Source organism: Stegodyphus dumicola, chromosome 3 (assembly GCF_044657685.1).
Source record: "Stegodyphus dumicola isolate Sdum_Otavi_A_Nest chromosome 3, ASM4465768v1".
NCBI classification, from domain to species: Eukaryota; Metazoa; Arthropoda; class Arachnida; order Araneae; family Eresidae; genus Stegodyphus; species Stegodyphus dumicola.
In genome coordinates, this window is record NC_140770.1 from 128,995,432 (window position 1) to 129,008,076 (window position 12,645).

The 12,645-nt window shown below is 33.8% G+C and overlaps 1 protein-coding gene across 1 annotated transcript in view; it reads right to left on the reverse strand.

Annotated features, from left to right (window-relative positions):
- The window catches only part of LOC118186057 (STAM-binding protein-like A), a 99,326-nt gene extending 86,914 nt beyond the window's left edge, over nucleotides 1-12,412 (reverse strand). The window contains exon 1 of the mRNA XM_085813311.1: nucleotides 12,269-12,412. The gene's annotated coding sequence lies outside the window, so the exon portion shown is untranslated. The remainder of the gene's footprint in view (nucleotides 1-12,268) is intronic.
- Nucleotides 12,413-12,645: the final 233 nt, after the last annotated feature.

The following is a 12,645-nucleotide window of genomic DNA, read 5'->3' on the forward strand; positions in this document are numbered from 1 at the left end:
TTCTTTACCCCACAAGAGCACGTAGCAAGCAATGAAATGATTCCTTACATTCTTCTCCACTTAAAAGAAGTCATAAGACCCGTTCGACTTAATTCAGGTGGTGTCGAAATATTGTTCTCTACCTTTTAGTCAGAATCACCTTTAGAGATTTTTTAAAATATCTTTTCGGCGTCAAGAAACGTGACAAATCAATGGTACTCTCGCCCGAATCGGAACTCGTTGAAAATAATGCAAACGAGAGTATACATTTGGCTTAATGAATTTTCCTTTAACAAGTATTATGCGGTTAAAAAGTACGTTTTGTTTTCTAAAACGAAATACAAAGCACCCAGTCTTTTAGCCGTACGACCTCAACGCAACCTCATCGCAACTGTTTAATTTATTTCTGGACAAAACAATCTTGTGTGGCTAAACAAGGACTCACCGAGTAAGCAAAAAACATTTGGTCTAACTGAGGTTCAAAAATTTTTTTCATTAAAAGTTTGTAAGATAGGTAGTATTTGCCGTAAATTGCAATCCAAGTTACATTCCTAATAGTATAGATATAAAAAGATCGAAAATGAATCATTTATAAACACGGATGGGAAAGGAAAAAGTTACATTTTTTTTTTTTCAGAAACTGTTACGACTTTCTTTTAACAACATTTTGCAATAATTTACATTTCCTTTCCTTTCATAGTTTGCAAATAAATTTGTTTTCAATGAATGAAGATATTTTTTCTGCGGCAGTTTCCGGAAATGATGAATATTAACTAAGCAAAAACTATGCATTTCATTTTTTTTTCGCAATGGAATTTCTGCTTCAAACGGTTTGAAAAGTTGCAAAATACCTTTAAGGGAATACTAAACATTTTCAAGAGTTTGTGATGACATGAAATGTTTAAGAAAGGTAGAGAAGACAATAAAAGTGTTTTCATCTACTTTCACTAATGAACAATATGTCGATTACATCAAAGATTTATTGCCGAACTATCGTTAGGTTAGGTTAGGTTAGCAGAGGCTACCTATTATTTACCCCGAGTAGGTGGGTAAAGACCCCTTACACTATTCATTCAGATTAACATCCGCTTTCTGGGGCTTACAGTGCTGAGGTGCTACAGTTGCTTGATGCAACCGGCGATGTCACAGGTTGTCCCGTCTTACATACGGAATTGGGCTGGTGGGGTATTTAATCGTGTACGATATGATTATATGGGCATATGCTGCTTAGAAACACAATTAATTAATTATTTCCTCTTTAATGAATATTCATGGGCAGGTCCTCCTGGGATTGCATTTATACCTAAGCTGAGCTTTGAATTGTTTAACAATTAGGGATATTAATTAACAAGTTTCTATATCGTTTGAATCTTGTCAAGCAATTTGATTAACTGGACTTGTAGCGTATCACTTGTCGAGTTGTTTTTAAAAGTTGAATTTTTTCTGAAAATAGCAACGTATCAAAGGGATCAAGCACGTTATTTCTTAACACAAGTCCTCAAAATGTATTATCACTCGTTACGTAACATGAAGGTAAATGTTTGATACAGAAGCAGCTGAAAAGTCAAATGACGAGGCTCAAAAAGTGAAGACTGAAACGATCACGCCAAATTCGATAAAAATCAAGAAAATGTTGGCAGTTTACTTTGCTTATTATGGCAATGCACAATAGAAGTGATTTTCCTAAAATTTCCAGGAGTATTGATTTTAGGAGCCTATACAGGAGGAGATACGACGGTCGTTAATGAATCCATGCTCACAAAAAGGCCATGAGAAGTTAGAGGTAATTCCATATCAAAAGAGATGAACGAAGGGTAATCATAGGGTGGTCAAATAGAAGGCAACAACTGCCTTCCATGTGACAAACAACAAGTTGTTGCTTTCATAAGAGTTAAAGCAACAAATGCTTTAACTCTGAGCTGGTCTGCTTTAAAATGAACATCCCACTTTTTGTTCGAAATACACTCCTGTAGAGATGTTTATGTCATTCGAAATTCTCTGAATGTGTATCGGTAAAAGGCCTTGTTACATCTAATTGTTAGGATGTGCGTGCTTTCCTTTTGAAGTCATCGCGGTTTCGTTACCACGGATTTTACGACAAGAAGGAATCGCTGGAATGTAATTTTACTGTGGCAATCGGAGAGGTGACGCAAGATAATTTGCATTTTCTCAGCTTCCTGATTTATTTCGGACACGCAAAGGATGAGAAAATGGAAAAAGCTATATTCTTCACTCCTGGTACTTGAGACTTACGGGTTCATCAAGATCTCTTTAATAAGTACTCCAGGTGAGCAAGAAGAAACTGACAATTTATTGAAATAAATAATACCTCACAGCAAAGTAAGAAGTCGTAAAGAGCTCAAAGAGGACAACAGAGCTAAGATCAGTTCTTATTAACATATAAAAAATATTGCAGATCAATAATATTATTCACATAGTAAACTCTAAAGGGTGTGATCACCGATATAATTGCACAATTCTGAGCTGATTCACCCAGCTCACTGTATGAATTGAACTGCTTTTTGGCTTCAATGCAGCCATAGCTCGTTGTTCATTAGCTCGTTGTCCAGCTCTTCAGGAAGTTTCGGGAAAAATCGTTGCTTAGATTTCGAAAATAGATTTTTCGATAACTTAAAAAAGTCACCATTTTCGCTACAGTCATATTAATGTGACTCATATAACTCTAGGAAAGTAATAAATTCATGCGACTCATTTTACTGCGACTTGTATGTAATTCATTTACATACGTCCGATATGTTTTATTACGTCTCACTATAATTCATGGTCTCAGTTATATACCTTGGTAAAGCAATAAATTCATGTGACTCATTTTGTTACGATACTGAGTTTATATGCGTGGACTGGAATCAAATTCTCAATATCCCAAAGTAAGCCTGTATTGCACTGGATAAAAATGGACAGTATTTGCTACCATTTGCAATCAAGTACTACGTTTTTTGGATGTCGTTTGGGCCATAATAGCCTCTTTTCATTTTCTAAATTACTCAAGGCAAGCAAAACAATAGATAAATTAAGGAAAGAACTTCGGTCTTCCGGTTGCTATTACACAGCTATTGTTTCGAGACCAAAACAGACGCTTCTATTCTTGTAATGCCGCCAACCGGTGAGCGATCCTTCAGAAGGACGCAATCGAACATCACTGCCGCCTTAATTCTATGCAAGAGATTTTGAGGTCAAGAAGAGAAACGAGAGTTTTGGCACGTGGCGGAAACTCCGACGAGTTTTTCCTCGTAGAACAAATTAGTGGAGAAATTCCAAGACACACAGAAAAGTTCCTTAACCTTAACCACACATAGGAAGTGAATGGAAACGAATTGGCAAACTACATTTGTTTTTGTATTTAGTTTAGGAAAGTAAAATTTACAGAAGGGACAAATCCTAAATTTTTTCCAATTCGAATATCCCGAATTCTCGAATGCTTCGAATCTCAAATCTCTCGAGTTCTTCACATAATAATAATAAGGATAATTTTATTTCATATTAAAAAGTTAATTTAAAAAGTCTGAAATCTGCTTTGAATTTAAAACGAATTTAAGAATAATTAGGATTTTGAAAATGGAATTATAGTTATCTAGAAGATACAAGGAAATTTAGTAAATGAAGTAACTAATTAAAACTTTTTTACCTTCAGATTAATTTTATGAATGGAATTTCACGTAAAATATTGAGGAAAATTTTCAGATATTTTATATTTTTTAGAATGTTTCTAAATTCAAGTGCAGCTGTGAGAGGATCTTTTAAAGCGTTATCATGCATAAATGCATAAATAAAAATCTGATGTGTACACCACATGACTTCCTTGTATTGGAATATTAAATTGGAATATTAAATTATACGCATTTTTTCTTGCATTTCATTTAAACTTATTGGATTGAATTAAATCTACTTCGCCGACAGGGCATAAACCACAATAGAATAAATGCATTCTTTAAAATTCACTCTAGTATTTGTTTACCATAGCGACACTCTGGCGCTAGATTCACTTAACAGTATTAATAATTATATAACGGAAATTAATAAGTTAACTGTTATATACTTCAATAATTATATAACAGTTAACTTATATATTACGTTCATATTATAACTCATAATGCACAAAATTTATATCATTTAAAGAATGGAATTATCTAATCGTTGCCACATATTCTATTCAAATACTATAATAAAGCTAGAATGATGTATAAAAGAAATTAAGCAAACAAAACAAAAAAGAAACAGTTTTTCACAGACGATTGAGTATTTCTCATTTAATTAATTCAGTTCTCACTTCGCGAAAAGGCAAAAATACATAAAAACTCAAAATATCTATATTAAAAATTACGAAGTAAATCTTAAACGCTTATTTCCTCGAAAAAATTCCAGAAAGGATTAAGCATGATTTAAATAATAAATGAAGGCGTTATCTTTGTTGCGAAGCTAAGTTTCTCTAGATTGGCAACAAATCCACTAGTCTCCTGTTTCAAATGTAAACATCAATGGCCTCCATTAAAAAAGGCTTAGCGGCAATTAAACAACTTTAAAATTGCTAATAATTCTAAAAATATTGCACACAGATTTACTAAAGGCATAAAATCCTTAACCGGAAGTTAAAAACAACATAATTCAATCATTTTTAAAGCAAAAAATGTACAATTTACCAACATATAGGAGTAAAGAAACTGAGATCACTGAGCCGGGTAACAGAGTGGATATATATATAAATATATTTATATACGTTTGGTGAGGCCGATTGCAACCAAAATACGAGGTGCACATCTACATGTTATAGAAGTCCTGTATACAAAATTTCAACGTTCTAAGGCTACGTGTTTTTGAGATATTCGAGATACGTACGTACGTACGCACGCACGTACGCAAAAGAACGTACGAACGTCTGTACGAACGTACGTACGTACGCACGTACGTACATACGTTCGTACAGACGCCACGAAAAATTCTCTTCAGAATTAATTTTCAAGCAGTTTTATAATTTTTTGAAGGAAAAGAGTATTTTATTCTGTCCTTACGTACAGATATCACGCAAAAACATCGTTAAATTGCATTCGATAGTGGTCAAAACGGATATTTTCATTGAAATATGCTGCCTGAAACTTTTCGCGGTTACAATACTTCCTTTTTACTTCGTACAAGGAAGTAATAAATAACTTCTCAACCGAAATTCACGAGTAAGACAATCAGACTCACCACGAGTTGATACTGCGGTACTGGTTCGCTAAATTGCGACAATCGTTATTAGCCCAGAAGGGTCATTAGTCTCAAAACGGCATTATACGTCGAATCACTTTAAATGTAAGAATCACTTTTCAGATTGTTGGCACCAAAGAGTATCGTCTTGTATTATATTTAAAGAAACTAAGTAATGAAGAATCTACATAAACGTATGTAGGTTTCTCACACTGTGAAAAAACAACGGAACCTAGAGTCATCAAATTTTGAATAACTTAGTCTGTCCCCCGAGCAAGGACACCTGGAAGCCCGAATTTTGAATTTGTTTTATTGTCTATTTCATATTTTGTAAAACCTTAAGCGTTTTGTGATTACAAATCTCAAAAATTTCGAAGCGAGCAGTGGTAACACTGTAAGGAATAAAGCATTTTTATCTTCAGCGCGCGAAATTGTCTGTCGGAAATTCTAAAGATATGCTGTTTTTAAATATTTTTGTCCCAATGTGGCGTTAGTCTAAATGCTCTTGATACGTGTATGTGTTTGTAAATGAAAAAAGACGCTCGTTTATGACGCTCGTCGTAAAATAATATTGTTGCGAAATGTACAGGCGCGGTGAGATAGCTCCCCCGCAAAGCAGGTTTAGGGTTGCCATAAAATGGCAAAGGAAGGTAGGGTTGCCACATTTGGCGAGAAATCTCCCATTTGGCGACAAAATTGGCGATATGCCATGGACGGATGGAGAATTTTCTGGAACGAATTCTTACCGGTTTACCCAGAATGTTCTCGAAGACAAGCCGAAAGCTAAATAAAGCCTGCTGGTTCGCAGTCTGTTATTGGGTGCCTCATCTGGAGTGCGAGATAGTTACTCTCGAGTTAGTCAGTCCGTGCGGAGTCGATCAAGTTGACAGCCGGGCAGTGAGTGCCGAGTGGGTCATCGAGTGCATCGAAGAGTCTCTTAGTATATTGCGGTTAGTGCATCGTCGAGAGAGTGTGCCTCATCTAGCGAGCTGATAGTCAGTCATTGAGTGAGTGTCTCGAAGTCTAGCGCCGAGATTGTCGTCGAGTGCATCGAAGAATCTCTTAGCGTATCGCGGTTAGTGCATCGTCGAGAGAGTGCGTTAAGCTTCGGGAACGACAGAAAAGAAGAGTCGGGAGCTGTGCTCTGTGTGTCGTCGAGTCCATCGCGAATTGTAGCGTGATGAGTCTCGAGAGTACGTGGAGTTCCGAGAACGGCCGAGCAGAGTCGGGAGCTGTACTTTGATGCTTTGCAGTGAAGCTATCTCCACCGTTATTGCCTGGACAGTGTGAAGGCTGTGTTGCTGATTTTTCCAGCGTGTTTATAGTATATCTTCGACGACTGTAAAAGTGTTTTGGAGCTGTCCTGATTGATAATGGTAAATAAAGTGTGTTTCGATACTTCATGAAGTGCTGTTGTCGTTATTCACTCCAAATCCACACAAACCCCGTACGAACGGGAAGGAAGAAAATAACATAACAACTGGTGTCAGAAGAAAAAAAAGTAATAATATAAAATCTGAAAGATTTCAATTTTTTTTTTAAGTGAACGCTTTTGAATGGCTTTCAATAAAATTAATTTAATTTTTTCGAATTTTAACGATTTTTTATTTTAGGATTAGAAAGATCTGATTAGCAATAAAAGGCGCGAGTTTTCGAATGTTTAATCTTTTCCATTATATTCTAACATCAAAAGGTCTCCAGAATTTTTAATAGAAGATTCAAACGCTCGGATCTTGTTGCTACACCACTACATTCTCATCATAACTGGTATCAAAAGGAACTAAGAAAAATTTCAAGATTACGTTTATTTCTTGACAAAGGATAGAGTTACATTTTGCCAAATCCATCGTAAATAGAAAAATCTTGAGGCTAAATACTGCATTTAGTACACCTAAACTACCGAACATTGTAGTTAGCGTATATGTTATTTTACTAAAATATCAAATAGCGGAAAACGTATTCCAATAATAACTTTAAAATCAGGCAAAAAATTTCTAGGAAAACTGTCAATCGTGAAACAAACGAAGCACTTGTCTTAGATGAACAATTAAGAGGGGCGCTACAATGTTAGGTTATTTCGAACATTAGGTTATTTCGAAGCAGGAGAGATATGGTCACTTTACTTAACCTGTTCCGCCAAACTAAGTTAATGGCACTACAGGATTAGGAAGTCATCCTAGTCATTGTTAGCAATCTGACGGTTAGGTCCCCTTTCTACATTTTCCATTCATATTTAGTTTCTTGGATATCATTATTTTCATTCACTTGCTTCATTATCTCTAAGATTCCCTTGTTGCAGTAATAGTCCGTGAACAGTTTATTCACAGGATATGTGATGTAGTCGGAAGGAAGAACTTCTGTCGAAGGTGTTCTGTCAGAGGGCAGGAGCGCAGGTAAATGAAGTGCGTCCGCGTTTTAAATTGTTACATTTTTAGATGTTAGCTGCAAGTCGTAATAGCAGTAAAATTAGCTAGCTTTGTTCTTAGAGTGTCATATTTCAATTAAAAAACGCGAGAACAATAAGCTGTTTGTAGAATAGGAAAATTTCAAACAAATGGTTTCGTTTAAGTGGAAATTAGGCGTAACTTTACAAGTTTAGAAACATAATAATCATTTAAATCATTCATCATATTCAAATTATATTGCGCTGAGAAAGGACTAAAGTGAATGCTTGAGGGATGTATAAACGTATTCCATACTTTTTTTTTTAAATACATACAAAAAAAAAAAAAAAAAAAAACCTCTTGACGGGTATTTTTCTTATGGATAAAACTTGAGAATATTTTATGCTGATACCAAAATTATGACGTTTGGCGATCGCGAATATGCTATTATTAATCGTTTTATACATATTTATAGGATGCAGATATTATAATTATCCGTGTCTAAGTTTATTAATATTCTCAGAAATACTGGTCAGTCACTTTTAGAGGTGGTCATCTACGGGAGATGTTTCGTCTTTTGTCCTTGATCAGTAACATCCTACTTTTCAGGTGAGGCGCTATTTTCCAGCGCTTTTGTTTTAATATGTGATCAGAATTAGTAGAAAAAAGAAATTGGATTAAAATTTAAAAAGTCGCTAAATCGCCAAATGTTGGTAACCCCCCACTACTTACCTGCTTGAAGGAAGGTCACATCAAGTAAACAAGCCGTTCCGCAATGGAATGACGCAATAGATATAGTACGGCTTCCCAACTATTTATTCAAAGAAGGGGACGTGGGGATATTAAAAAGAAAAAAAAGAAAAATTAGAAGGGAATACAGCTGGGGACCCCTCCTGACACGTTAACGACCGGATGATGAAATTCTTTGCTCCTGGATACAGCAGATGATGTAGCGATTTTTTTTTTTTTTATTATTTCTTTTTCACCATCTGATGTTAAAAAAAAAAAAAAAAAAAAGCTCACTTCGTCATTTAATTTCTTTCTTTGCTTTTGCTTCCAAAAATGGCGAAATACTTCCTTAAAACGACTAATAATAATCTGTAATGTATAAAAAGCAATGTCATCATCCACAGGAGTGGTATTTTTATACACGTGTAATACAGTCAGAAGAAATTATTAATGGACTGAGAATGGCCTTGCACTCGATCTTCTAATAAATTTCATAACGAAAAGAAAATAACTAGCAAGTTGTAAGGTGCCTGCTCTATAGATCCTGGAAGGAAGACTAGCCACTGCATACCATTCCGGGCAGGCTGCCATTTTGTGCCGTGATTTCAAACATCTGAATACCACAAATTATACCCCTTGTGTGAAAAAATACAATTGGCCACAGTCTGGACATAACCAAACTTAATTGTATACTATTATAAATATTATTTCGAACTAAAAAATAAAGTAAAACAGCTTTCAAAAAATTCATCTGTTATTTAAAAACATTCAGTACTTCTCTGTAGTAGTACCACCTACGGAAGGCAATTTTGCCAAACAGCAAAATAATATTTAATGAAGTAATCAATGAAAAGGGAAAGTCATTGAATGCAATTTGAATATATGATGAGTTTAGCTTGAAAGATAACATATACCACTCCTTATGAAATCTATAAAAACAATCCTATGTTAAACTTCGTAGGAATCCTTTAGAACAGTGCTCCGCAACCTTTTCTCACCTGCGACGCACAAAAAATCTTTCTGGAATTTCGTGGCACACCAAAAGCTAATTTATATATGTATTGATTTATACACAAAATTTACTATAAATTTTTGTTTTTTAATTTGAAAAATATACAATTATAAAACCATAACATAGTTATTTATATGCAATCATAATAATTATCAATGTGATACCTGCGCTTAAAAAAAGTTATATATTTTTGAGTTCCGAGTTATCAAGGAAGTGCCGAAAAAATTCAAATGCTGATACACTTACAATCACACACACAACCACACAACAGTGAAATATATAAAAACATTTAAAATAGACATTATTAAGGAAAAAAAATTGTCATTGTGTATTAAATACATGATAAAAAATTGCAAAATGTCAAATACATGTATTTGATTGCGGCACACCGGTTGCGGAGCACTGCTTTAGAATTATGGACAATTTCTATAAACCAGATGAGAGATCTTCTACAGAATTCTTTAAAATTTTAGATATGACCTCTGTACAGTTACGTATAGAAATTCTATAGAGACACTTTGTGTAGGTATTCTATAAAGATTTGCGCAAAGATTCTGTAAAAATTTCCAGTAGTCCCAAGTACCGAATTTTCATAGCATACATAATATAGAATCAGTTTATAGAATTGTTTTAAAATATCAGATCACTTTAAAAAAATTGGGCTATAATTTTAACGAAATCTAAACAAGTTTCTTTTTTTTTAAATTTTTGTAAGAGACTGCCGAAGCTTTTCATTGTTTAAAAGCATTATAAAATCATCAAAAATTATCTTTCGAAATTATAAAGAACGAATTAAATTTCCTTTTATGAATAGAAATTGACAAACTAAATTTTGAAAAGATCCGTAACACAGAAAGGAAAATAAAAACTTTTGAAACAGAAGTGATTTTTTAATAAAAAAATTTCAATATCGTTTTAATATATTTTAAATAATAGTTAAATTTAATTAAACAATTTCTATTATAATTTCTATTATAAGAAAGAATTTCTAATTATAAGAAACAATTTCTATTATAATGAATAAGTAATCAAAAGCGCTAATTTTAGGAATTAAAATTTTATAATTAACAGTGTAAATTTAACCTCTTATCTAAGATTTAAACTGATTTTATATTTTTACAAGATTTAATTTTTGCATTATATAAGCAATATTGTACAAATGTTATATAAATTTACAAGTTAAAATTGTGAAGGTAGAAAATTAAAGGCAAAGATTTCTATTCAAAAATAATTGAACACTTGTGAATAAAACGTGTTCATTTTTGCTCTTTTATTTGCTTTGGTTACAGTTAGAAAAATTTGAAGATTTCTACAGAATACCATTCTATAAAGGCCTCATAATATTTCTGTCATTTTACAAAGCAACATTTCTATAAAATTCTATTTTGTGAAAGGCTTTGTAAATTTTGTATAAAATTTTATGGAGAAGCATTTCTGTAGATTATCTATAGAGCTCCAGAGAAATTTCAGTAGAACTCTATCGGCCTTTATAAAAATTTTCTAAAGCCACGCGATACGGCTCTACAGGGTCCGGATCTACAGTCAACGAAATGTAGATTCTTACTTCTAAGCACAGCCATTTCTGTTTACTGCCATTTATTTGTAAATGAACCTTACCGCTTTCAACTAAATGTCAACAAACAGAGTTGGATAATTTTCTACTAATCTCTAATTTTCCATCATAACTGCTTTTGCAGAAATCTGCCGCTTTACAATTCTGTCCTTCATTGACCCCACCCGCGGAAGAATGGTTACCGCCAATGAATACTGGGCGTTCGACTCAAGCGAACAATCCTAGGGTTCAGTTCTATTCGAACGGGCTAGCTATCAGGCTGGATTTCGTGGTTTTCTGCAAGTATAACGTGAATACGAGCAGTTTCTCTAATTAAATCCTCCACAAAGGCATTCCTTCCCTTAAGCAGATATTCCTCGTGAGCTTTGCCATATTCGAAATAACCTAACTTAAATTGTTGACGAAGTCGTATTTTGCACAGAAGCAGAGATACGGCTCTTATTAATTCTCTGCAACTTCTTAATATCGTTGATTGTGATTAATCTTTCAATTCGAAATAGATGGATTCCCTTCAAGAAACTTTTGAGCTTTTTATACACATTTTTCTATCATATCAGTTGTTTTGTTGCCAAATTCTTCACTCTCATAAAAAAGGTGTCCGGTGACTCAAACGTTACAAGCAATTAATAAAAAGAAAAGAAAAGAAATAAGTAATACATAAAAAAATAATAAGTCAATTCCTACTGAAAAATTTTATTTTAGTTACTTGTTATTAACATTATTAACATTTTTTTGTTTATAATTAATGAAGCTGATGGTGTTCTATAATTTCTCATTCTATCCATCACTTCTAATGCTTCATTATTGCAGGGAAACTCTCTAGTGAGTTTCGAGCAGTCCAGTTCTTAAATTAATATTTCATCTAATGATTTCACACGACTCAAGGTGACATATGCTGACCTTCTGCGTAGAATTTTCGTAGGAAACTTTTCTTGGCGCGTATGTTTTTCTTTCTCTAATTGTCGCTTACGTTTTGTTGCAGTTTCTTTTCGCATCTTCCATTTGTAAAGCAAGGGACATTTTAAAGGGTTATATATTAAACATATATTATTATCATGTTAACATAGAAATATGGCGAGAATTTTCGCTACATAGTGGGGCATTACACATTACACCCCTTCATGCAACTATATGTAACTACAATTGTTTAATTCTATACTTTTTAAAAATTTTGAGAACTCTGTCTTACTGTTGCCACTTATTTTTGTTAACTATTACAAACCCATTTATCACAGTCATATGTACTATTATTTATAAAATGTTATAAGGCAGAGCATGAGCTAAAAGTAGGAATTTTAAAAGATTAGAGAAAATATGATGAAAACATTGCTATAAAAATAAAATATACCTTAAAAATAAAATAAATTCTGAAACCCTAAAACTTACCGTGAAGTTAGATTACTTCAGGCACAGCTCTCTCTTCCAAAACTCCGCACCAAATCTCATAACGACTATTTCTGTTGCTTTTATGAGATTTCTTTACCTGAAACAAAAACTTAGCAGTGGCTGAATAGCTACAGACTGTTGGTCACTGATGATTTGATCCGGTTTTTAATACCCAGAGAATAGGTTGGCTGTGCGGATGTTTTCGTAGATTTTCCCATATATAACGTGAATACGAGCCAATCAGGTTTAAGAAGTTCACTAGATATAGGTAAAAATTCCATCAAATTTGGGGTTACCGCATTGACTGTGCAGCTAACCCCAATTTTGATGGAGAACACACACCGAGCAAAGGATTCGATGGCGTTTCACCCCTCCGG